This window comes from Leptonychotes weddellii, chromosome 9 (assembly GCF_054177405.1).
Source record: "Leptonychotes weddellii isolate Sample4059 chromosome 9, ASM5417740v2, whole genome shotgun sequence".
Lineage (NCBI taxonomy): Eukaryota > Metazoa > Chordata > Mammalia > Carnivora > Phocidae > Leptonychotes > Leptonychotes weddellii.
The window spans coordinates 119010798-119036852 of record NC_138377.1 but is presented as its reverse complement, the minus strand read 5'-3'; the positions used below and the strand labels follow the sequence as shown (position 1 = coordinate 119036852).

Here is a 26055-nt window from a genome sequence, read left to right as displayed (position 1 = left end):
AAGATATTTGCAAATGACATATCAGATAAAGGGCTAGTATCCAAAATCTATAAAGAACTTACCAAACTCAACACCCAAAGAAAAAATGATCCAATCAAGAAATGGGCAGAAGACATGAACAGACATTTTTCCAAAGAAGACATCCAAATGGCCAACAGACACATGAAAAAGTGCTCAGTATCGCTCGGCATCAGGGAAATCCAAATCAAAACCTCAATGAGATACCACCTCACACCAGTCAGAATGGCTAAAATTAACAAGTCAGAAAACGACAGATGTTGGCGGGGATGCGGAGAAAGGGGAACCCTCCTACACTGTTGGTGGGAATGCAAGCTGGTGCAGCTACTCTGGAAAATAGTACAGAGGTTCCTCAAAAAGTTGAAAATAGATCTACCCTATGATCCAACAATTGCACTACTGGGTATTTACCCCAAAGATACGAATGTAGTGACCCAAAGGGGCACGTGCACCCCAATGTTTATAGCACCAATGTCCACAATAGACAAACTATAGAAAGAACCTAGATGTCTATCAACAGATGAATGGATAAAGAAGATGTGGTATATATATACAATAGAATATTATGTAGCCATCAAAATAAATGAAATCTTGCCATTTGCAATGACGTGGATTGAACCAGAGGGTATTATGCTAAGTGAAATAAATCAATCAGAGAAAGACAAGTATCATATGATCTCACTGATACGAGGAATTTGAGAAACAAGACAGAGGATCAAAAGGGGAAGGGAGGGGAAAATGAAACAAGATGAAACCGGAGGGGAGACAAACCATAAGAGACTCAATCTCAGGAAACAAACTGAGGGTTGCTAGAGTGGTGGGGGGTGGGAGGGATGGGGTGGCTGGGTGATGAACACTGGGGAGGGTATGTGCTATGGTGAGTGCTGTGAATTGTGTAAGACTGGTGAATCACAGACCTGTACCCCTGAAACAAATAATACATCATGTTAAAAAAAAAAAAAAAGCACGGAGGACCCCAGCTTAGGGGAAGGAGGGGAGGATAAGAGGTGAGTTCCTAAGTTCCACATTGGCTGGTGGGAAAGGAGATTCAGAACTCTCCTGGACCAGCCCTGAAGCCCTGGCATGTTCAGATCTGCTGGAGGGATGGGAAACATTTGAGATTATTTAAAACTACCTGGGGGCGCCTGGGTGACTCAGTCAGTTCAGCATCTGGCTCTTGATTTAGGCTCAGGTCATGATCTCAGGGTTATAAGATCAAGCTGGCAAAGGGCTCCGCACTCAGCAGGGATCTGCTTGAGATTCTTTCCCTCTGCCCCTCCCCCCACTTGCTCACTCTCTCTCTAAAATAAATAAATCTAAAAAACAACAACAAAAATAAAACTTCCTGCTCCAAGAAAGGGCAACCACGAGTCTCAGCTGAGGGTGTCATGGAAGGTAGGTCCCAGGAAGACAAAGAGGGAGGTCACACTTGCCAGCCCCATAGCAGGGCTCTAATATAATTACCACAATTCAGCCCCCAAGCTGATACAGTCTATTAGGTAAGCATTAACATTTTAAAATGCATGTGGAATCCTATGGCTTGTCAGACACTGCATAAACACCCAGAATTAGTAATCAGCTGAAAGAGAATCGCATTAACTAAGACTAATTAGGATGAAGGTCAGCCTGAGTTACAGAGGGGTCTCAGAAGTAGTTCTTTCACTTTCTAGTCCTGAGTGAAACCAAAGCAAACTTTGAGGATGGCTTAAATGCAGAGGTTGGGATCTTCTGAACTGGTAGACTGCAAATTACTTAGAAATTTATATAGTAACCAATACCTTCATGAATCCCTCATTACGTGCCAGGCACCATACTAAGCCATCCGTGAACGTCCTTTCCTTTAACCTCCCTAAATACGTCATCCTTACATTCATTTTACAGATGAGGAGATAGGGCCATCTGACCATATGCAACTTTTCCAAGGTCCCTCTAGTAGTGAAACGGACACAGAAATGGAGAGTTCACATTCCAAGTCAGGCACCATGCTCCCCTGACATCGTGTCAGCCCCAGTTCTGGAAAGCGGGTTCCTAGTGGGGTTTCAAATATGGTTCACTAATTAATAAGACCACTGTTTATAAGCAAAAAAATGCTGTTAAAATACTGATCATATAAGCGTATTGAGTGAAATATCTCATCAGAGCAGAGCTGTCATTTTGCACTAGCCTCTGCAGTCAGACAGGGTTCAATTCCCAGCTCCACCACTTGAGAGCTGTGTGACCTTGAGTAAGTTACTTAACTCCTCCGAGTCACTTTCCTCACCTGCACAAAGCATTTCAATATTACCTCTCCCACTGAATGGTCATGAGAATTAAATAGGCTTTTGTAATATTAAGTGCCTGACACTGTTTCTGTCACATATTAAACACCCATACTAAGAATCCTTTTTTTTTTTTAATTTTTTTTTAAAGATTTTATTTATTTGACAGAGAGACAGCGAGAGCAGGAACACAAGCAGGGGGAGTGGGAGTGGGAGAAGCAGGCTTCCCGCCGAGCAGGGAGACTGATGCGGGGCTCGATCCCAGGACCCTGGGATTATGACCTGAGCCGAAGGCAGATGCTTAACGACTGAGCCACCCAGGCGTCCCAAGAATCCTTTTTAAAAAAATATATAACACAGTTAAACTATAATCCAATCTTACTTCCTCACAAATCCTATAAAGTCCTTCTTTGTTGAAAGTCCAGATTAAAACCCTAATTACCGCCTGTAAACAGGGACACTTCTGGTGTTCCTCTGAAGCAAAATTAATTCTCTGTGCGCCTCTTCTTTGCTTCCACAACTTAATTGATGCATCCATTAAAACCCACATTACGACATGTGGTGATTAGTTCTTCTGGGTCTGGCTCTCCAGCTTGATCGTGTGCTTTTTAGGACAAGATTATGTCTCTGCTTCCCTGAGACCTAGAACGGTGTCTAGCACTTGACAAAAAAAAAAAAAAAAAAAATACACACACACACACATCTTCAAATCACTGAATTCTGCCTTGGGGTGCTGAGCAAATCCTGTGTCAAGAAAATCCTACATATCACAGCTAAAACCTATGCACTGAAATAATGACTTGCATTTTGTAAGTACTCTCCCAATATACAGTAACATTAATACTACGCTTTAGTTTGCAGTGTCTTGGAAACTCAAAGACTGGATAAGTCAAAGCCGACACTCTATTTCCAAGTACAAAATGCTGGAATTGAAATAAGCTAGATTTAGTTGTACGGATCTCCCAGAGGAGCAGCCCCAACTGTGACTATTGAAAACTAAAGTGCTAACCAAACCCCAGGCCCGTATGTGGACAAGAGCAAAGAATATTCATCAAAGTCAATATATTATTTCTGTTTGTTGCAACATGGGTTTTTCTTTCGTTCCTTTTTATTTATGTCTCTGGCTATCTTGGCATTATAAGCAGCAGAGCTCAACGGCCAGGATAAGAAGGATGCACAAACAACATGTCCTGTGAGGAATTCATTTGCCCGAAATAAAATGAAAAATGTTGACATGGTTCAAGGTTGTAGTCACCCACATGGTGAAAACAGAGCCTGAAATTATAGGGTCATGAGTATCCCGGAGAGTAGACCTTTCATGTTGATTCCTGGCAGATGAATTGAAGTTATGATCCCAGGCAGCATTCGTGCAACACTTGGCTGTTGCCCTATCTGTCAAATTTACATCGTGAGTCTGCCGTACCCACTATAATTTTAAGTTTGATGGTGTGGTTGACAGTCTATTATGCTCAGTGCATTTTTTTTTTAACTTTAACTTTCAAAGAAAAAGCTTTCCTATTCTTTTCTATTCAACATACATATGTTGCAAAGGTGGAGTTTTAGAGTTGTTGGGTTTTTTTTCCAATTTCAATGGGGTAGAACAGACCCACCCCATATATCTTGGCCACAAGGCTGGCCCTGGAGGAAGGCACAGGTGAAGCTCCTACATTTGACCTGTTTTAAGCCGCTCTTTGGAGATGCACCTGCCTATCTGTTTTCCCAGGGTCCCAAAGTAAGACAGAAATCTCCCAACAGAGAAACCACCCTGCTTTCTATTCCAGACCTAAGGCTCTCATGACCTAGTCACCCAGGAAATGGGTACCCTTTGCAATGCCTTCGTGAAGCAGAAGAACACTGCTTGTTTCTAGAACCTTCTCTCTGAAGTCAGCAGCTATACTTGCCCTCCTATGTCTGCTCTGTTTCCCAGTCCACCACATTGTTCTCAAAGAGACTACCTCCTCTGGAACACACAGAACAATCAGGAACTCCTGGAAGATGAGCCTTTCTTTTTTTTTAATAAAGATTTTTATTGATTTGACCAGGAGAGAGCACAAGCAGGGGCAGTGACAGGCAGAGGGAGAGGGAGAAGTAGGCTCCCCACTGAGCAGGGAGCCCCACATGGGGCTTGATCCCAGGATCTGGGATCATGACCTGAGCCGAAGAAAGATGCTTAACCAACTGAGCCACCCAGGTGCCCTTGTTTTCAAAGTTAATCATGAGGCAAGAAAGGGGTTTCAGGTAGCCCCCTGCCTCTATTTTGTGTTACTTCTGTCTATAAGGTCAAGAATAAGAAAGGAAAACAGAGAAGGTCTTTGTCTTTATGCTTTGCCAACTATTGCTGTTATTACGTTCACCATGTTTGGGTCCCAAGAAAAGTTCTGGAGCAGGAGTTTCAATTCTTGGAGGAGACACAGCTTCTCGAAGAGTAAGTCCGACCTAGCAAAGAAACTGCGAATGCCACAGTTAAATTCAAATAAGCTGTGTCTCTGTTAACTCCTTTTAATATGGTCACATAACCTATCATCCACACTTTTGAGAATAAAAGGATATATACTGAATAATTACACTGGGAAACCAGATATAAAATGCCCTGTGAAAACTGGTATAAATTATCAAAACCATAGGAATTGTCACTCTTGCTAAATGCCAGTGGATGTTTTCCTTAAACCGTGTATCAAATTGCACTGCTTTATGATAACTTATAGGTCTAAATGCTTACAATAGACTGAAAAAAATAGAACAACATAAAAGACACTGAATGGCAGCATAAAGTTGGAAATGTCATTTAGGACTCTGGAGATGTCCTAGTTTCAAACTCATAGAAATATTGCCTAATTAATGGCATCCAGTATGTACTAAAATATCTTATGAAAGACACTAATATTCATCCCTATGCAATTTCTGTTTCTTGGTTATGGATGTTACAAAAAGGTCTAGCACATTTGTCATCTCCCTTACAAAATGAAGCTTTTATAATTTTGTTCCATGAAATGTTCCTCTTCTTCCTTCTTCCCATGAAAAATATTTCTATGCAATGTCTATCTCCGTAATGACTTGCCCACTCAGTCAAAAACAGTTTGGTGGCAAAGAAAACATGAAGTAATTTCTTTCTTTAAATGATCACCATTTGACCCAAACTAAATGAAGACAAAGTATACAGCAAAACAGATAAAATAAGTAACTGAGAAGCCCCACTTGGGCAGCTTTAGTTTAGGTTCCAGAGAGGATTTCAACTGATGTGTGCTTTTATATTGCATTGTGTTCTCAAGAGCAGACCCCCCCCCCCTTTGGCTGCATTGAGTGGAGGCATAGCTCCTTTCCACTGTTCACTCTGCCCACCACATTGGAGGCTTCAGCTGTCAACTGCTTCTAGCTGGCTAAAGTAGATAGTACCTGAAGGAACCCTTTCAATTAGAACCAAAGGAATGTAGGCAATATTGTGCATATGTGAATGAATCCACACTATGGGACCATGTGCAATTTTCTTTGGGGTTCACTTCAGCAAATGGCTGATATATATGAAATATTTTACATACCCACCATTTGCTTAAGTAGACACTATAAACAATGATATAATTCTCCAGTTTGGATGACCTTCCATACTGCTTTACAAAGGAACAGGTGAAATCTGGCCGAGGAGACTTTCTTTGTCCTGGATCTGTTAGAATGCCCTTCTTTAGTGAAGCTGAAATTGGTTCTAGGCTGTCCACTAACCCTTTTTGTACCTGATACTGATTTGCCTTGCCCCTGCCTGGGGCAAAACGGATATCCCCTGATATAAGGGCTCTGACATCAATCTCAGAGAATTCTTGGTCCTTCTGTTTACAAAACTTCAATGTTCAAGCTCTGAGTACAGAGTCTTAGCTAGTTTTATTTCTTTTTTTTTTTTAAGATTTTATTTATTTATTTGAAAGAGAATGAGAGAGAGCATGAGAGGGAAGAGGGTCAGAGGGAAAAGCAGACTCCCTGCTGAGCAGGGAGCCCGATGTGGGACTTGATCCTGGGACTCCAGGATCATGACCTGAGCCAAAGGCAGTCGCTTAACCAACTGAGCCACCCAGGCGCCCAGCTAGTTTTATTTCTATATTGGTTCCTATTTTCTACTACATGTGTTCAGCTACAATGTTCTACCGCAGGACAGAGATGTGGCAAAACTCATCTCTAGGGGATGCTTGAAAAAAGCGTTTACTGCCTCTCCTCCTCTGGAGGAGTCTCCTTCCGGTTTCTCTTGGTGAGTTTTCTTCCTGTGTATTATTTTTTGTTCTCTCTCTCCCCCTCACATGCGTGCGCACACGCATGCCCATGTTTACAGTCTTTCTCCATAGTCCTCTGACAGCATGACAGTCAGAAATATTCCATAGACAAATAGCATACAATTGGCCTATTTTCAAAATTATCTAGTGTATTAAAAATACAAACTTGTGGGCCCCATCTCTCCCTCCTGAATCAGAAACTCTACGGAGGTTACCCTGGATTCTATGCTTTTAGAAAGTTCCTCGGGGCATTCTGATGATCAACTGTATTTGAAAATCAGATATAAAATAAAATTTTAGTTGAAGAAGGAAACACTTTTGTAGAAAATGTCTCTCACGCTATTCAGGAATCACTGACTCAAAGTCGCTTCCCAAGTTATATTAATAGGAATTTTGCTATTTACTCCTTCAAGCTTACCACATGTGGAAAACATTTTCACATTAAAAAGTGCCTAAAATACACAGGACATATTTTTCGTAATGTGTCATACTATCAAAAAAGACTCAGACAATCTTTATAATCTATGATCTAATCATATCCAGGAGGGAACTCTGTTGGTACAAAAGAGCATGAAGTCAATAGAAATAAAATCAAGAATTTTCTAGATTAAAATACCTGAAGCCACAATGATTTTGACCCATGTGTATCACATCAGTTCAGTGAGCCAAGGTCAAGAGCATTGCAGTTCTCATGCCTCCAGACTAAATCATCCTAACAAGCATGGCGAACGGTCTGTTCTGGGGACCGGGAAGACGAAGAACTGTAAGCTAACAAGTATGAGAGGTGCCCCCAGGAAGTCTGAATCACCCAAAATCAGGAGCACAGGTCTCCTCCTCACTTTTCAAAGACTCTGGCTGAGCCCACCTTTAGCCTGAGGCAAGGTCAGTGATCTACAGAGAACTCTGAATAACCGTACTAGCGATGGGAAAATACCCTTCCATTTTTTAAAACGAGAAAAGGCAATAAAATCGTGAGCTTGACACTGATCTTTAACAAAATTCTGGAACATACTGGGGGGCGGGGCTTGGGGCCCCCTGGAAAAGGAAGCGGAGATCATAGAAACCAGCACTGATCACCAAGAAGAATTTCATGAATCCTTCCAGCTGTGCCACCCCAACTTCATTTCACACTTTGACAGGTTATTAGATAAGGAGACAGAGTTGAACAGGCCTTCAGTGAGGAATTTGCAAGAATTTCCCAAGATATCCTTGCATGTTATATAAAGAAATATAGGTTCAATGGCAGCACTAAAATAGATTAGAAAGTGGCTGAATGTTCATAACTAAATGCATCCATGTCTTTGGTGATATGTGTTCTAATACATTGTTCTTGTTCACTCAAGTTCAACAAATGTATCAATGACATGGTAAAAAGACTGTAGAAATTCTTTTCAGCAGTGAAGGCTGCATTACATGAGGAGGTAGCCAAATGAAATGGATGGCAGAGTCAAGATCCAAAGTGGTCTCATAAGAATGGAATCCAATTGGATGAAATTGGGTAAGTGTAGTTCAAGCACTTGGTTCTACCGGATCAACCATACAGCCAAGCAGCAAGAAACATTCATTCTGATGGCAATGAGTATGAAAAGGGACTTGGGGACTTTACTGGACACCAAATGGAAAATGAATTAGCAATATGATTAGGCCATCAAAAGAGCTTCATGCTGCATGCTATAGGCTTCATGAATAGCAGTTGGGTTTTCAGAATGATAATGGCAGTCATCTGGGAATCCCATCTTCACAGGGACCTGCATGCTAGTTTCTTCTGTAGAAAGCTCTCGTACCACCCTACCTCTACTGTCTCACACGTTTTGCTCCTGGCTAACTCTTCCTTCAGCTCCCAATGCAGATGGCACAGGAAGTTGTCCCTGACCCCGGGGTTAAGTGAGGCACCCTTCCTCTGGGCATCAGATCACTTCTAATGCTATCTTGTACTGTTTTTAAACTGTCTATTTCCACCTCTATACTGTGAACAGCTTGCTGTGTTCATCATTACATTCACAGGTTTACAAACATCTCTTACCAGATGTTCCATAAACTTTTATTGAATTAATGAGCAAGACAGTTCAGAGAGTAATCAGGGCAGTGGCAGAATCCAAAACACATCACAAAAGAAGTGGAAGAAACTGATGCTTACCTGGGAGAAAGGAAGACTCATGGGAGTAATGTGAAGACAGTCTTCAATTATCACTCCAAAGAGGAGTGACTCAACTTATTCTATATGGCATCAAGGGTGTAAGTTCCAAGGAGAGTTATTTTAGCATAGTTCAAGAAATGACTTCCCAACAGGACTATCGACAATGGCATAAGTTCTCAAGAGAGAAAACAAGTTCACATACTATCGACACAGACTGTCTGGATACATGGCAGAAATGCCATATAGGGATTCAAGCACAGGACGGGAAGTTGAGCTAAATGCTAAGATTCCCTAAGGTCCTATGATCAAGCCACAGAAATACATTCATCAATAACTCACACTACCTTCCTCTGTGGAATCATCCATCGGGGGTAAAAAGTCCCTCCAAAAGAAATCACATTCATAGAAATATCAGTAGATTGGAAACTCAATTGTCTTTTGCCTTGATGTCATCTATGCTAGGAAACTGGGTGAATTTTTATAAGAAGCATTGAAATTCCAAGCCTATTTCTTTCTCTGTGCAATGAGATATTGGGCTGAATCAAATAATTCTGAATACTCTTTTAGATATATAATCTATTTTATCCCATGCAATACCTTTAATGACCTACCCTAGGAGAAGAAGTGATTTTTCAGAAGGCGTCATTGCATTACATGCATTATAAACTAAATCTCTCAGTGGCCAAATCCACTGAGTTAGAACATCCAGTAATTCAGTGTCAAGATGACTAGATTAATAGCTAGATGTTGAATTAGATTTTAAAAAAAAATTCTTCCCCACATTAGATCAGATGGACTTCTATGGCCTTGATTACTGTTGAAGGGAGTCTTGCTGTCTGAATTTCCAGAATTACTACTACAAATGATGGGCATTAATGTGCTGCAGTCTCCTTCTGGAGAGAGGCCCAGCCCAATCAGGACTCACAAACACCGGAATTCTTTGCCCTGACATTGGAACGTACAGCCCAGGCTTTGGACATTTTCACTTAACACTACACTTAGAAAAAGATCTCAGCTCATCTCTAGCATCAAATCTCCTGACATCATTTTAGGAGGGGCCATCTCTTCCTTTTAGTTCCTTTTAGATCAGGGCAACATCACAATCAACTTTGTAGGCACTGCTCAATATTTAGCAATCTCTATTCAATTCACATCTTGGCCTGGATTGAATTTTTTTTTTAACCAAATACATGGGCTGTCTAAGGGAGTGCCTTCTGAAGGAGTGGTCTGCTCTCATCAGATAATTACATTATTAGGGAGAGAACACACCAGAAGATGCAGCAGAGGCCTCTTCGTCCCAGCCTAAGGAAGCGATAAAAGGGCCGACTGGTGTGAGTCTATGGTTGCATACAGGCTCTAAAAGAGTTCTTAATTCACTAGAAGTAAAAAATATATTCTCTTTGTTCTTTCAGTTTTCACTGGCTTATCTATAATTGTGAATTCCAAGATAAACAACTAGTATTTATCTTAAGTATTTACCTGATTTTTTATCTTTTTGGAACACGTATATGGCATTAGTAATTATCAGGCACATTGTATAATAACTCATTTCATTCACAATGACCTTATTGAGATACTACTGTTATTCCCATTTTACAGACGAGGAAATTAAAGCACAGTGGATGCTGTGCTGTGTCCCTGAGAGTACCCCTTTAGGACCAAATAACTCATTCTTCAGCTGCTGCTGACTGCTAGGGCTCACAGCCGAGTACCTCCCTTAAGAACTGTCCTCAGGGGCACCTGGGTGGCTCAGTCGGTTAAGCGTCTGCCTTCGACTCAGGTCATGATCCCAGTCCCGCATGGGGCTCCCTGCTCAACGGGGAGTCTGTTTCTCCCTCTCCCTCTGCTCCTCCCTCCCCCTGCTTGTGCTCATTCTCTCTCTCTCTCTCTCTCAAATAAATACATAAAATTAAAAAAAAAAAAAACAAGAATTGTCCTCAGACAAAAGTACTTTCTTGTGCAAGTTTGCACCCCTCTCTGCAGGCGGTGCACATTCAGTGATCACTCAGTGGTGGGATGTACAAAGGACAGGCTCAATCTACTTGCCTTAATCCAGGACACTGAAAGGCCATCCCAGCTACAGAGTTCCTCACTGGTCATCTGAGACCTCTGTAATAACCGTGTCACAATTCAACTCTACCCTATGCCTGATCCAGCTTCCCCCATTCCCAAGGACACAGTACAATAAACCTCCTACAGCAAATCTCCATTTCAGAGTCAGTCTCCCAGATAACCCAACCCATGCCAGGTGCTTTTCCAAGGTCACACAACTAATCAGTGGTAAAGCCAGGCAATCCGGCTTCAGAATTCATGTCCTTAGCCACAAGGCTAATGCGCTTCTTTATAAGTAGGCTTCATTTTATGTCTGCATCTCAGTTAATAGCTGGGAGCAATTTATTTCCCAAGTTGAAGGATCACTAATAATCCTCTAGATATCCTAGATATGCATCAACAAATGTGACCCTGTTCACGTAAATTCAGTAAATGTCACAAATTCCATCCCCTATGAGACAATTTCTAGGCATGTTAGTATTTCAACACAACTGGTTAAGTTAGGCAATAAAGAAATCTATTTATACGAAATCTGAAATGTGGTTTCCAACCCGAGCACTCTTTTTTTTATGAAACATCTCTTAATACCAATAGTGTCCCTCAGAACCAGTTTGGGAAATGTTAGCCTGGAGAAATCTTCACTGTCCTTCCAAGGCCTTCTGCCTCCCCTTTTTAAACTCTTTGATGTCTGACCGCTTCTGCGAAGCCATCTTAGACAGACTGAACTGAAGTGCTTCTAACACTTTATCCTTTTCTGTGCAGAACTTCCCATTCTCTGTCTTAAGAAAGCACTTTACATGCATAAGATTACGTGTAACATCTGCATAGTTTGCCAATATGTTATCCTTCTACTCAATGGCCATTCAGTGGGGGAGGGCTGGCTTCTCAATTCAGCTCTAACATTGTGAGAATTTAAAACCCTGGGGCGCCTGGGTGGCTCAGTCATTAAGCGTCTGCCTTCAGCTCAGGTCATGGTCCCAGGGTTCTGGGATTGAGCCCTGCATCGGGCTCCCAGCTTGGCGGGAAGCCTGCTTCTCCCTCTCCCACTCCCCCTGCTTGTGTTCCCTCTCTCGCTGTGTCTCTATCAAATAAATAAAATCTTTTTAAAAAAATATTTTAAAAACCTAACTGAAGCTTACTGGGCATCTTTTCTTCTCTTCTATAGAGAGGGGACGGGTCTGGATTTTTGAAATGCAAGAGCCTTTCAGTGTTAATTTATAGGATTCTACTAACTTCTGATTTCCTATATAATGTAGTGGTTGAGTTGGCGGGTTCTAAAATCACACACACACACACACACTGTGATTCAATACCCTCTTTACCCAGTTACTGCCTGTGTTCTGTATGTCCTTGTGATGTGGAAACAAAGGCGGAAGAGAATTTATTAAATTTTCTTACTACCTACAGCCCATTGACAAGTCCTTGAAATGGGCAGAGTGACATTCCTCTAGGGACTCAACTGCCTCGATGTTAATACTTTGCTAAGGCCAAAGGCAATCCTAGCCTGACCCACCCCACCCGCTCAGGATCCTGTAAGCCTCTCTTAACATAAAACTTCCTTTAGAAATTTCCTTTATCTCTAAACCCCCCCAAAATAAGTGTTGGCAATCATCCCTCAAGCAAATAGCCCACCGATATACATCTGAAGAGTCTCATGACTAAGGTTTTATTAGACGGTAATAAATGACCTTTTCCCAACAATAGCCAGCCCCCTCAAGGTCCCTTTCTTCCAAAATTCCTTAGAGACTTGTGCTATCCCTAACCCCCTCCCAACTTAAAAGTATATAACGGGCCACTCCTCATGACTCCAGTGTAGCTCTTTCTGCCCACAGGTCCTGTCCCCGTACTTTAATAAAATCACCTTTTTGCACCAAAGACGTCTCAAGAATTCTTTCTTGGTTGTCAACTTCGAACCCTAACGTCTTTCCTACATCACTTAGACATTTATTTTGCCCTGAAAATATGAGTTTCCTCCTGAGTAAAGTCATATTAGTATGTACCACAGAGAGTTGTCGTGAGGACTAAAAGAGGTGATGTGTGTAAAATGTTCAGACTTTTCAAGCACATGTTAAGCGCTCAGCAATATTGGCCATTTTCTTGTCATTGATATTGGTTGTGATCATGGACACGGTGGTGATGGTGATGGTGATGGTCGGGAGAGGAGGTGGTGTGACATCAAAAAAAAGTAAATAAATAAACTGTGCATTAGTCCCAGATTTCAAATGTGTGGATGACTAAGACCAATCAGCCAGAATAAGCTAGTAGAGCACATGCCCACATAATGAATTAATAAGTGTGTCTGGGGTTGAGATGATGCTGACGTGATGCCAAGAAGCATGGCTAAGCTGTCATACCCATGCCCGTTCTGCCTTCCACACTCAAGCCTGACTTGGAAACCAAACAGTGACAATTATATTATCGTTAAAAAATACCACGTGTTGAGACTAACTGCAAACCATACATGATTTAGGTTAAAGAGGAGAAGTGAACTCAAATAAGGAGCTTCTCAAAAGGACTTGGAAAGATGGCTCTCATAAATAGGATGATAGTCACACTTAATGAAGAAAAATAACCGTTCCCATTTCTACTGGGGACCATGCAAGAACAAAGGGACAGAAATTGCTTGCAAATAAAATTAGATTGGCTACAAGGAGAAACATTTTAATTCTAAGAATTGGTCAGCTCCAGCCTGTTTGATGGAGGGATGCTCTGTGAACTCTACTCAGATTCACAAATGTCAGGGGGAATACCCATCTGTTTGCATGGTTAAGGGGAAGATTATCTACAGTCACAGGGAAGCATGCCAAGTAATTCTTTGCAATTCCCATGCTTTGATGATACAACGTAACATGCTAAATGGTGCTGTTCCCAGCATGGGGCTGCTGACAAGGAAATTTCTCAAGGGATTCTCGGGCCAGAATTCGCCTTTAAAGGCCCAAGTATAAGTTAACTAGGGGTGGGTATGTATTCAAAAAGCAATAACAACCCTCTCTAATTAGACACAATCTCCTAAGGGAGGCATCAACAGAGCGGTGAGACTGGCACTAGTAAATTAAATTTTTAAAATCCTGTCGCAATCACTCCCCTGACATGCCCCTTCCTTAGGCTCCACTCTCAGTTATTTTTTATTTATTGTAATTACTTTAGTAATAAGATTTGTTTTCTTGTTATTAAATATATTACTGTGCAGAGTAAGAAAAAAAAATAATAGCCAAAAAGAGTTATGTTTCTTATTTATCTCCTTGGCCATTATTGGGCCAGGGGGAGGGGTGGGGAGCAGGGAGAAGCTGTAAATAGAAAAGAAAGTGTTTCCTATGGAGTGAAGATGTATAGGAGCATATTTGCAAGAAGGAAGCAGGGCAATGAAGGAATCAGGCTAATAATTCAAAAGGGCTAGGTGGCTCAGAGAGATAAATAACCGAGGAAAAGACACCATAGAAGTCAGGCCAGGGAGGGTGGCTCCACATTACCAAGGCTGATGTGCTGCCTTTGACTTTCCCGTTTATAAACGCTGGCAGGCTGGCAGAAGGACCCAAAACTGGAGAGCATGAAGCCCCTGGCAATTCTCCAGTGCAGCCTGACAGGCGCAATTCCTTCTGGTTCCTGATGGGGCTCACTTTCCTTGGAACCAGGGCTCCCAGGGATGGATTGGGCGGTGGGGGGGGGGGGGGTTGCCGTAAGGCTGTGATTCTCAGGCTGGGTACACTCGAGAGGCTGTCCCCAGGCAAAGAAGACAGGTTCTACCAATCACAGACACTGCTCCTGACAGACACCCTGAAACGCTATGTGAGATGGCCTGAAGCTGATTGTAGGCTGGTTTCTAAAAGGAAAGAAGCCAGACTTTTGTCCAATGAAACAACTAAATCTATTTTAAGAGCAAGCATGAGGAGGGGCACCTGGGTGGCTCAGTTGGTTAGGCAGCTGACTCTTGGTTTCGGCTAAGGTCATGATCTCATGGGTCGTGAGTTTGAGCCCCCCATCCAGCCCCCCATCCAGCTCCCCACCCAGCCCCCCTATTCAGCTCCCAATCCAGCCACACAGGACTCAGATCAGTTGGGGAGTCTGTTTGAGGATTCACTCCCTCTGCCCCTCCCCTGACTCATGCCCTTTCTTTCTCTCTTTCTGGAATAAATAAATAAATCTTAAAAAAAAAAAAAAAAGAGTAAGCATGAGGAGGGAAAAAGGCATTGGCTGAATTCCTCCAATTCCAAGCTTTCTCTACTGCTATATATTTTATAAAATTTATTCAGTCCTACACCTTCTCCATAATTTTAAAATCACAAAGACAAGCAAAGCTTTAGTAAAATATTATGCATTTAAAATATCTGTATATATTATATATGATAAGATAAATACTATATATACTATATATTATGACATATAAATTACACATATTATATTATGTATAAATAAAGGAGTTTTTTCACCTTTTTCATCTTTGACCTTGTCCCTCCCTCTGCAGAATTTCTATCCCATTGCCATACCTTATCTTGGATCTCTTTGAGAAACTGAGAGATGGAAGTAGGAAATCATTAAGCCTGCTTGTCTCGACTACTGAGAGGAGCTTTGCATGGCTCACCATTGAAATTCAGGCAACCAAACGCAATCAGAGGAACTTTTACTTTTGTACTTTCAGACAATACTTAACAGTTTCATTTTTTTTTTTTCTTAACAGTTTCAAAGTACTACGGTATTTGATCACGATACTAATCAAGTGAGGTGCCATGGTTAGGGCTTACTAACCTCTTAATAAGTTGAAGAAATAGGAGTGGAGAGGTTAAGTGATTTGTCCAAAGCCCCATGGCTGGAAAGAAGCTAATTCTGACCAAAGCCTTGGCCTTCTGATTGCCCAGTAGGAATTCCTTGTACTGAATCATGATCACAATCATCCCAGATGAAGAAAAAGAAAGACAGAGTCAGCCAAACAAGGAAAAGCACAACCTATTTCCTTTGAGACAGGCAGTGAGATCTTATTATGACTCTGATAACAAGGAGACTGGATCACCTCTTCCTTCGCAAAAGCAGAACACCCCAAGAGCAAATGGCAAAAGGAACAGCACCCTCGGTATTGTGGGGGTGGTTAGGGCTGTGCCTCCTATTCCCAGATACAGACCCTCATGTATTTCAGGGAGCTATGGAACATACATCATTCAGTACATGGTAGATGTGATGGGAATTGAGAAATAATACATCTGTATTATACCCAAGGGTTTGCTTTATAAAGACTTCTGTTGAATGAAAGTGTGAGGCAGGGGATGCTGAGAAGAGAGAAAGCTAAAGGGGAAACTGAGACAGAAGAATAGATGTTCATCTACCTCCCTCCCTGCCTGCATCGCTGCCCCTGTTTCTTCCTCCGGAGAAGGAATAGAGAAACACCAGAGCACAAAGATCCGAAGTTGCCCAGACAATGAGGGAGCAAAGCATTTAACAAACAAGCGCATTTCCCCAAGAGCCTCAGCCCCAACTTGATCAATGATTCTGCAACACTGAATCATTTTTAATTTAATGCTTCTGGGAAGTGGTTGGGGGGGTGTGTGGAAACCCATCAGCTACAGGCACAGTTGGCAAGAGCTGGGTATTAGCATTTGGCAGCATTTATTATTGCTGTTTATGATGGCATAAATTAGGTTTATGCTGATATAATTAATAACCCTAAATTTAGGAATAATAAATAGTAATATTTGTTCAGAACTGCAATGTCTGAGGAAGGCAAACGGAGTACTCAAGCTCCTGACTCCCTCTCTGTATGTAGGAATGGGTATGGACAAGGAAGCCCTTGGGAAGGCTCTCCCACAACTCCCTGCCCCTAGGACTATGCATCACTAAACACTATACAAATGACTTAGCAGCAGGATTTTAAGAGTTCCTAGAGCAAATAATTTTCTTGTTGATCTCTATGAAAAAGTTCATCTGTAATATTGAGTGTGCCACATTTCCCTCTAGAACCAGGACCCTCAGTGTTCTCTTAGCCCACACTCCTCTATGGTGTATGTCCAGAGGTTTGGACAACTGTGCCAAATGCCATGTTCTTCATGGATCCCTCTACCTCCTTCCACATCCTAGAAGGAAACTCCTGGATGTCCCACAAAATCCCTGTAGACCATGATTTCAGAATTACTGAGATATTTGCAAGGGAAGAATTTAAGGCAAAAAGTCACTTCTGCATCTTTAAAAAAAATTTTAAATGTGTAACTGCCTTTCATTTTACAATTTGTAAAAAAAAAATCAGTCAGATTAAAATATTCCTATAAATGTTCCCTTTCTGTATCTAGGAGAATATCTTAGCATCAAAAATGGACTGAGATCTCCTTGTTTCTAGTGAAGGCAGGAAGTAAATGGAGAAAATTATAGTTCCTCAGACCAAATAACCCCTTCCGGATCAGAATAACATTTTCCCCTGTTTTCAAATAATAAGGAAAGTAAAGCAAAGAGAAAGATTAGGGGTGCCTGGGTGGCTCAGTCAGTTAAGCGTCTGCCTTCGGATCAGGTCATGATTCCAGGGTCCTGGGATCGAGCCCCACATCGGGTTCCCCACTCGGCGGGGAGTCTGCTTCTCCCTCTGCCTCTCACCCGCCCAACTTGTGGTCTCCCTCTCTCACGCTCTCTCTCAAGTAAAAATAAATAAAATCTTTAAAAAAAAAAAAAGGAGAAAGATTAAATGCGCTTTGCCCATCTCTCCCCAGAGATCCTTAACACAGAGACATACAAACAGGCTAGAACCAGACCCACACTGACATGTCCATCCAAATAGCCAACCTTCGCTCCATGTCCAGAACATTTTAATTTTCCTAAAAACAAATAGAGCCAAAATAGCCAACCACTGATAATTCTACCCTGTTCCAAGCAGTACAAACTGGCAAAACAGTCTAAATTTTACAAGTACATAACTGCAAGTTGGCGTTCCTTTGTCAGCTCCCAGGAAGGGCCGTTGGGCTCCACAGTAGAAGAGTGGATGACTGGTATAGCCTAAGATTTACTTGCTAAGAAATACGATCTCTGGCTAGCAAACATTCCACAGGGAGATTCCACAGCAGAAACTTCAGATTCCCCTGGCCTCACTGGAGGGAGAATTTGGAGCTAAAACTCTGGAATGAGAGTTTTAAGGAGAGTATTACTCTCATATCCCATCATGGCATGTCATCATGACCATCAGCGTCATTTGGACAGACCACATGGACCCCATCACTCAGCTTCCAAGAGACCACAAAGCATGGAGAACTTTCACTTGATACCCTCTTCAGCTTGTGGTCATCTAAGCCCTCAGAGAAGGGGACACAGTGCCTTGCTGAGGAAGACAGAGACAGACAGACCTACTGGGAGGGTGCCCATGTGATAACTAGTGTCCTTTACTGGTCCCCCCTGCTTTTCCCTGCCTCTCTTTCTCTCCTGGACAGAGGATCCTTGCTCTACTGCCCTTGCATGAAACACTACAGAACTCACCCACAGGCACACTGAAAATCAGTGCTTTAGAAGCCAAATATGGACAGTGAGTCCATAAAGGAATGAATCACTTCCCCCTAAGGGTATAAATCCTCCCAGCTTGGGAGGATCCAGAGGCCCCATACTAAACCCTAGTCTTTTAGAGACTGCCTAGACAATCAACCAGGTTCCCCAATGTGTCCTCAGTTGTTTGTTCAAGACAGTGAATGATGACTAAGACAAAGAGAAGAAAAGTAGAAGACCAAGTAATTATGGTGCCCACAAGTTCAATAGGAACCACCCCTCAAATGGGTAGGATACAAATTTGCCCTCATGATCTAACCTATAATAAAACATTATGGGTGGTGCACCAATACTTAAGTACTAATATTTAACTAAATATATATCCAATGGTTCATTTCTCACAGAAGTGGCTCAAAGCTTTTTAGAGCCCTTGCTCTGGTCTAGAATGATCTATGTAGAGGTCCACACCTTAAAACACTTTAGCAAGGTCAGGTGCACCCCAGGTTAGATTGAACAAACACCTATGAGGCACTTACCACCTCCCAGACTCTATGCTAAAAACATTCAAGAGGCGAGTGGCCAAGATGACTGCCTAGAAGCTTGGACATGAGTGGAGCTCACAGCCAAGGGGGAAGAACATGAGCTTTGCAACCAGGCCAACCTGAGTTTAATCCCTGACTCTGAAACATCAGATATGTAGTTGACCTTATGTATGTCATCCAATCTTTTGCCTCAGTGTTCTTTTCACCTGCAAAATGGGAGTAAATTTTTTCATAAGTTTAAAAATTAAAATTAAGGGGCGCCTGGGTGGCTCAGTTGGTTAAGCGGCTGCCTTCAGCTCAGGTCGTGATCCCAGGGTCCTGGGATCGAGCCCCACATTGGGCTCCTTGCTCAGTGGGGAGACTGCTTCTCCCTCTCCCTCTGCCTGCCTCTCTGCCTACTTATTCTATCTCTCTGTCAAATAAATAAATAAAATCTTAAAAAAAAACTTTAAAAATTAAAATTAAAATCATATTTTTATCTTACCAGATTGACCAAAAAGATAAAAAGATTGACACAATGCAGTATTTACAAGGGTATGGGGACCAGGCACTTTCACTCATTGGTGGTAGAAATCTGTATCTACACATTTTCTAAATAATCTGGCAATAATATGTCTCAGATATAAAATATGCATAACATCAACTCAACAGACTTCTTTGAGAATTTATCTTAAGGAAACAGAGAAATTCACCAAGAGAATAAGAAGACTATTCCCCTACCTACTGTTTATACTGGAGAATTGTTTAAATTAATTATGTCAATACTATGACATAGCTATTTGAAAAACTAATAATACTATTTGTATTCTTTGCCATAGGAAGATGTTGTCCATTTATGAACTATACTACAAAATATATGATCTTACTTAAGACAGATAGAAATATATTTAAAGAAATAGCTGACATTCCTGGAGTTGTCAGCTTACAATCAAATGGCTAATGAATCTTCTCCAACTTGACAATGGTGTTTATGTCTGGGCAGCCTAATTCCTGAAGGGCCTCCATGTTACCAAATCCTAGAAGCGCTATGTAATTACCATAGATTATAATGTGAACAATGTCCCTTGGAGTCATGCACTGCAGGAGCCCTGAATTTGGGTGTTTTTTAATTTCTTCCCTCAGCTTCTTCTCTACACTGGAATTTTCTACAGTAATGATGCACTTTTTTTTTTTTTTTGCCATTGGAAACCATACACAAAACCATTTTATTTTTTGAAAAGAAGTCACATGTATACAGTAATCAGTCCGAGGCTAGGGCATGTCCAGAGCTCAGCTAATGGATGCTTGGTGCTTGCTTCTCACCAGCCACCTCTGAGCTGTCTGTTCTGTCGCACTGCAGCTAAAACTGCAAATTACAATGCTCAGACTCCCTTACCGGTCGGCCTCCTGGTAGGTTCTGCCAACAGGAGGTACTTGAGGGAGAGAAGAAGGCAGGCGGAAAAAGCAAAGGACACCTTCCCTGCTCTCCAGTGCCAGTTAATGAGACTACAGCCGCAGTAGGCAACTGGGTCAAGGCCTGCCCCCTAGGCCACGGGACACCAGCGTCACTGCCCCCTCGCAGGTGACAGCAGATATGTCCCCTTGGCATTCAGAGATAGGTCACTCCACACTCTTCCACCCTCCCGGCTGTGTCCCCTGGGCCAGGTCAGACCCCTTTCTCAGCGTTCCAAATACCAATCTCTACGTAAAGCTCCCCGCCCCAGCTCCTGGGTTCCAGTCCCTCCACCGCTTCCCCCTCCTTCCCTCACCCTCGTAGGTGGGACCTGCCTCTGCAGTTATTAATCTCTTGGTTTCTTTGGCATCCCTTTTTGAACTTCCAGACGTCTGCCACCTGTGTGAACCAAATCTTATCTTTAGAAACATCTAACATCTTGGCTGTTTTGTGGATCACTTTTATAATTAGAAAACAATAATGCTATTTTTTTTTGATGTGCAAGTTTTTCTGAGCATAACTCTAAAGACTTATCTATTGTATTTCTTCTTCACTGTTCCCTTAGGAATTTCTTCTCTAAGTATGACGGCCACTTATCCCCTTCCCCAGTCTTGGGCAGAGAGACTTTCTTTAAATCTCAATAGCACAGCTGAAACAAGATGGAAAGGCTGATTAACACTTTACTAAAGCATAAATGATGTAACGGAAGGTAACTACTCACAGAAAATTTGGAACTGATTATTGGTATAGCTGTTCTCATTCTCAAGTAGCCACTTAAGGGATTGATTGCTTCTTCTGGCTTCCTCCAAATGGTACGTGCCATCTTTCCTCTATGACCTCTGGTTAGACCAGAGTTTCTCCAATTTCAAGCTCAGGGGAATTACCTCTTCTCCTTAAAAGACCATTTGTCAGGCAGCTTTTCTTGTTCCAGGACCTGCTTCTTTTCAGGATGCTTGACAATAGGAATAACCCATCCAGTCAATGACTATACTGCTTCCTCTGACAGGGAACGTTCATGGACAGTAGCACCATGTATCATAGTACAAATAGCAAGGATGCCTTGATCTGCCATGATCTAAAGACCCAGAGCACAAACCCTCCCGGTTACTTGTATGATCACATGCAGGTGGGGAGGTAACCCAAGCAACATCCGATGTGGAATTTCTCACCAATTTGTTATCTGGGGCCTCAGAGAGTATCTTCCATTCTTACTTATGCAAATTGAAAAAAAATGACATACTTCCTATGGCCCATTTTTTTCAAATGTAACTGCTCTGTGAGATCCAAAAGTCTGAGAAGTAACCACTGCTCTATGTAATTATATTGAAGAGATTTGAAATATATTAAAAAGTTAGAGTTGAGGTTATATCAGAGGGAAGCCCTAAGCATATCAAAGCAGGAGGGAATGGATATGGCCCTGCCCAAGCTGAAGTCAGCCAAAGAGGGATAATCATCAGCCCTTTGGGACCCTGAAGAGTTCAGCTGAATTAAAATATCCTACGGATTGGGCAGGGGAATGGAAGCTCCATGACAAAAAAATATATATATATTCAAAATTAGCTGGGTGTTGCCTACAGCAAAAAGCAGGCAGCAAGAAGAAAGGACGTATTCTCCAAGGGAGAAGGCTGGCAGGACAAGGCAGTATCGAGGCCAAAGCCCAGCTGCAAATTCAGATCCCATGAAGGAAGACTGAGGATGAACCAATTCATTCATCCTGGGCCCAAATTACAGAAAGCTGCAAGGCTGTGTCTTGGTTTGTCCCAGGCATGCTGGATATGAAGGTCCAAGCCAACAAGACTAATTTCAGAGACCACCTGATGGTTGCAGTGAGCAGGGCTGAGGCTCTACTTTCATCTCCATCCAGGTGTGGGAAGGGCTGGTAGTAGGCCAAAATGCATATGGGCTTTGGAGCTAGAGAGTGGGTTCAAAACCCAGCTCTATCACAAGCCGGCCATATAACCTTGGGCACAGGTGTGTTTATGTGCGTGTATTTCAATTATCTAGACAATTTCTTATGCCATTTCTGCCTCGAACTAACTTTCTAATCTGGGATAACTCATTTTTACCTCTCTGGTTTCAGTTTTCTTAACATTTGAAGGACCGGGATGAAATAATATACATGAACCCTCCTAGCTAGAACATTTTTTTTTTATCCTAATGCCCTTAAATCCTTACAGAAAAGTGGTATAGCATAGACAGAAGTTCTGGTCCTGCCTCTGTAACACCGGCTTCTTAAACTGACCCAAGATTTCACCCTTGTGTCCTCAAGATTTTATATCTAGATATTAGATAGAAGACCTGCATTTTGGGGCCATAGTTACAATTACATAAGAAAATCTATGTAAAAACAAACAGAAAAGAACAAACAAGCAAACAAACAAAAAAAGGTTCTTTCTTGGCCCATGAAAGGTGCTGAATGATTTTTTTTTTTTTGGATAAAGTCTGTGAGTTCTCTTATTGTAGTAAAATAAAGTCTTTACAACCCACAGTGGAGTAAAGGAATATTGGCACTAACTTTTAATGGTCCCAGATAGTTTAAATTGTCAAGATTTTTTATCTGATTTTTATAGTTTCATTTGTTTCCCCTAGAGCATTCAGCTATTACTTCTTAATACCTTGGTGTGTTTACTCATAGTATGCCCTCTGCTCTTTATTGTTGCTTGTTTCTGTTTCACAATGGCCTTGGAAGAAGAAAATCAAGTTTGTAGAGTTGTATATATACTAAGAATCAATACAGTCTGATTCTCCTGTGAATAAAATGCTGGGCTGTGTGTTGGCTTCATAAAAATTATTTTGTCACTACATTCTACCCAACAACAAAAGTCCAAAAATTGGAAACCATGCTAGATCTCTCCAACCCCCTCACTTACACGTCATGCCAAACTTTTGCACCAATCACCTGCCCTCTTCCCACTTCACACTCTGAAAAAGCCACCATTGTCACTTCCACCCTGACCAAATTTTTTGACCCCTTGGTTTTTATCCCAGGTAGCAAAGAATGGTAAGAGTCAATGATCCTCCTGGAATCTTTAGAACTCAGCCCAATTCTATATAAACAACCAGGCCAGCAAGATGGTAGATTGTTTCTTTTGGAAACCATCTTTACAGTTTGCTTTCCTGTTACAGAAACATGTTGCTAAGAGATCTTTGGCTTGGCAAGACCCACTAAATTTTTGCTAGAAAATCCTGGCTTTGTCTCTCTGACCACTGTTATCAAAACCTCTCAGCCATCCTCAGAGGCTCCATTACCATCACCACAAGAGGAAACTATTCTACTTTTACACATTCTTGCAAAATCCATGGGGGCCCATGAGTATTTATGAAAGAAGAATACAGTCTAGTAAGTTAAGTATCACACTTAGGTTTGGGCTCTCCAATCTTTATGCAAAGATTGCTTCTTTGCTATTCAGACCACACACAGGGCAGTTCAGTTACCTTATCCAAAGAAAATCAATGAAGATCAGAACATCAGAAACAATATCACATGAGCAGCGTTTAGGCGAACTACATTAAACTCAGAGAGGACTTCACATGGGGAAGTTGAGGCATGTAAAAGGGGTATTCAATTTTATCTACAGGGTACCCAAAGGTAGGACTGCATAAAATGTTTGAAGTTCACAGGGCAAAGATCAAAGCACAGAAAAACACAAATCCACCTAGTTATGCACAACAGAATGGTCATGCTCTGAAATGGAATGCCAATCACAGAAAAAGTTCAAGTAGAAGTTAGATGAACCATATGTCTGGTGGGTTCTAAGAAGGGTTCATGAGCTGAGACTTTTAAGGGCTTTTACTGTGAGATGCTGTGCATCCATTGTAGTCTCAAGTCTTTTGAAAATGGTGTGCTGTGGCCTGTGGATTTCCTATCAGTACAATAACACAATGGTTTCCAAGTCCCTTTCAGCCAAAATTGTTTCAGTGAGCCAAGTGATCTATGATGTGCCTTGAGCTCCATGATGAAAGATGCAATATAAAAAAAAGGGTAATTTTAGTCATAATAAATAATGGTAATGATGATGAATGGTAGTGTCACTGAGAAGAAGCTGGCCTGCCATTAGGGAGTCCAAAACAACCAGCTGTGAGCTGAAAATGACTGTGTCCAGGCCAGGAGGATGCTCCGTGACTGAGACCACATTAACCTTTCAACCAAAGACCTGGACCAAGCCCCTGATTTGGAGGTGTGAGCAGTTGTAATGGAAGAAACTACAGTACTTATCCCTGAGCTTGAATATTGCCTTGGGCTTAGGAGACATTTTCCCAGACAGGTCAATAGGGAGCATGTTCCCTTACTCTTCCAACAGAAGAGGAAACTGAGTAGGTCAGGGGAAGAGCCAGATTGCACACTAGAATTATGATTCTAAACCCAGTACGCTTTCCATCCTCTACCAGTCCCCCGACAATTCAATGGAAAGAGAAACTTCAGGAAAGAGCCAACTTGGACGAGAACATGCTGAAATGGGATCATGTTCCTCAAGACGGCTTGCATAGCTGTTTTCCATCCATTTAGGCTGATAGAGCTTGCTAATGAAATCCTGGGTGCCTCAAGCAGGGAGGAGTCACTCATTAATGTCCTAGACCTGTTCTCTGGAGCCAGTGTAACACATGGCAGGAGGCCGCTGAGTTCTGCTGGACCAGGAGGGAACACTGCTCTAGAGCCTTGTCCAGCTTGAGAGCTAAGAAGGCTAATTGCTTCCAGAGGCCTAATTAATGCTCCTAAATGAGGGACTTGGCCTCTTATTCCTCACATGCGCTTGAAGACCAACCAGTCGCCACAGGCAAAGACAAAGGACCCTACTCTCTGCCCATCAAAAACCTCCACCAAAAACAAGGGAGTCTGGGAGTTACAAAACCAGGAAACTTGTTAGGAACACACGAATCCTTTACTTCTTTGCCTTTTTTATTTTTTCGGTATATACTGAAATTTTATTTTTAAAGTCTATAGCTTTGACTTGCTTGCATTTTGGCATAGTTTAACATATTTTATCATTTGGAATGTACTCTGATCCTCTTTTTATATTTTATCATGATTTTTTAACTGATCAGTATTCTTTTCTGTGCTTATCCTTTGAAGCTAGTCTATTCTCAGCTGCTTAACATGTATTTCATTTTTTTCCTTAAGGAAATTAATTACTATTTTATCTTTCTTAAAATGGTCTCTTATTTAGTTGAAGCCATTTTAAATTTTATCTCTGTGAAATTTTTGTTTTCTTTTTTATATTTTTTAAATAACTCTCATTTTATCTCATTTCACCTTGTGATATTGCCCTATTTTCTCCATTTTCTAAACTTGTGCTTTGCTTCTCTAATAGTGACATTTTAAACTCTAAATTCTTTTCCATGTATAGCCTCTGAAATTATTTTTCTTTCAATTTTTTTTAACTTATCTTATGTTCTGTTTTTCCCATAGGACACCAGTGTCCATTCCCATAGTGAGAAGAATCCTTGATGACCATGGGAAGAAGCCTTAGTCTGTTTCCACAGGGTTTGAGAATTTGTGAATGTTAATCCTGCCACCCCATCCACCAGCCATGTCACCTCGGGGACCCGCTCTGGTTTCTGCACTTCAGCTGGCAAAGTCTAAAAATGCCCACTTCTTCCAAAAGACCACATCAGACCCTGGACTTCCTTCTTCCCACCATGTGTTCTGAAGGTGGCAGGAACGCAGTGAGGAGAAGCACCGCCCCTTCTGTCTCTCCTTCAACCAACCATGACCCTCCGGCCATTCCACAGCCCCTTTCAATCCTGCCCGCCAGCCCATTCGGATATGGTGACGCCCTTCTTGGGGCTGTATCCAGAATCCAGTAAAATACAACTCAGAATAAAGATCCCCCTGCTGTTGCTGGAGTGGGGGGTGGGGTGGGAGGGATGGGGTGACTGGGTGATAGACACTGGGGAGGGTATGTGCTCTGGTAAGCGCTGT

General features: G+C 41.9%; 1 protein-coding gene across 1 annotated transcript in view; it reads right to left on the bottom strand.

Moving 5' to 3' along the window:
• The window catches only part of AGBL1 (AGBL carboxypeptidase 1), a 637151-nt gene that overhangs the window by 374508 nt on the left and 236588 nt on the right, over positions 1-26055 (bottom strand). The gene's annotated exons all lie outside the window — the stretch shown is intronic.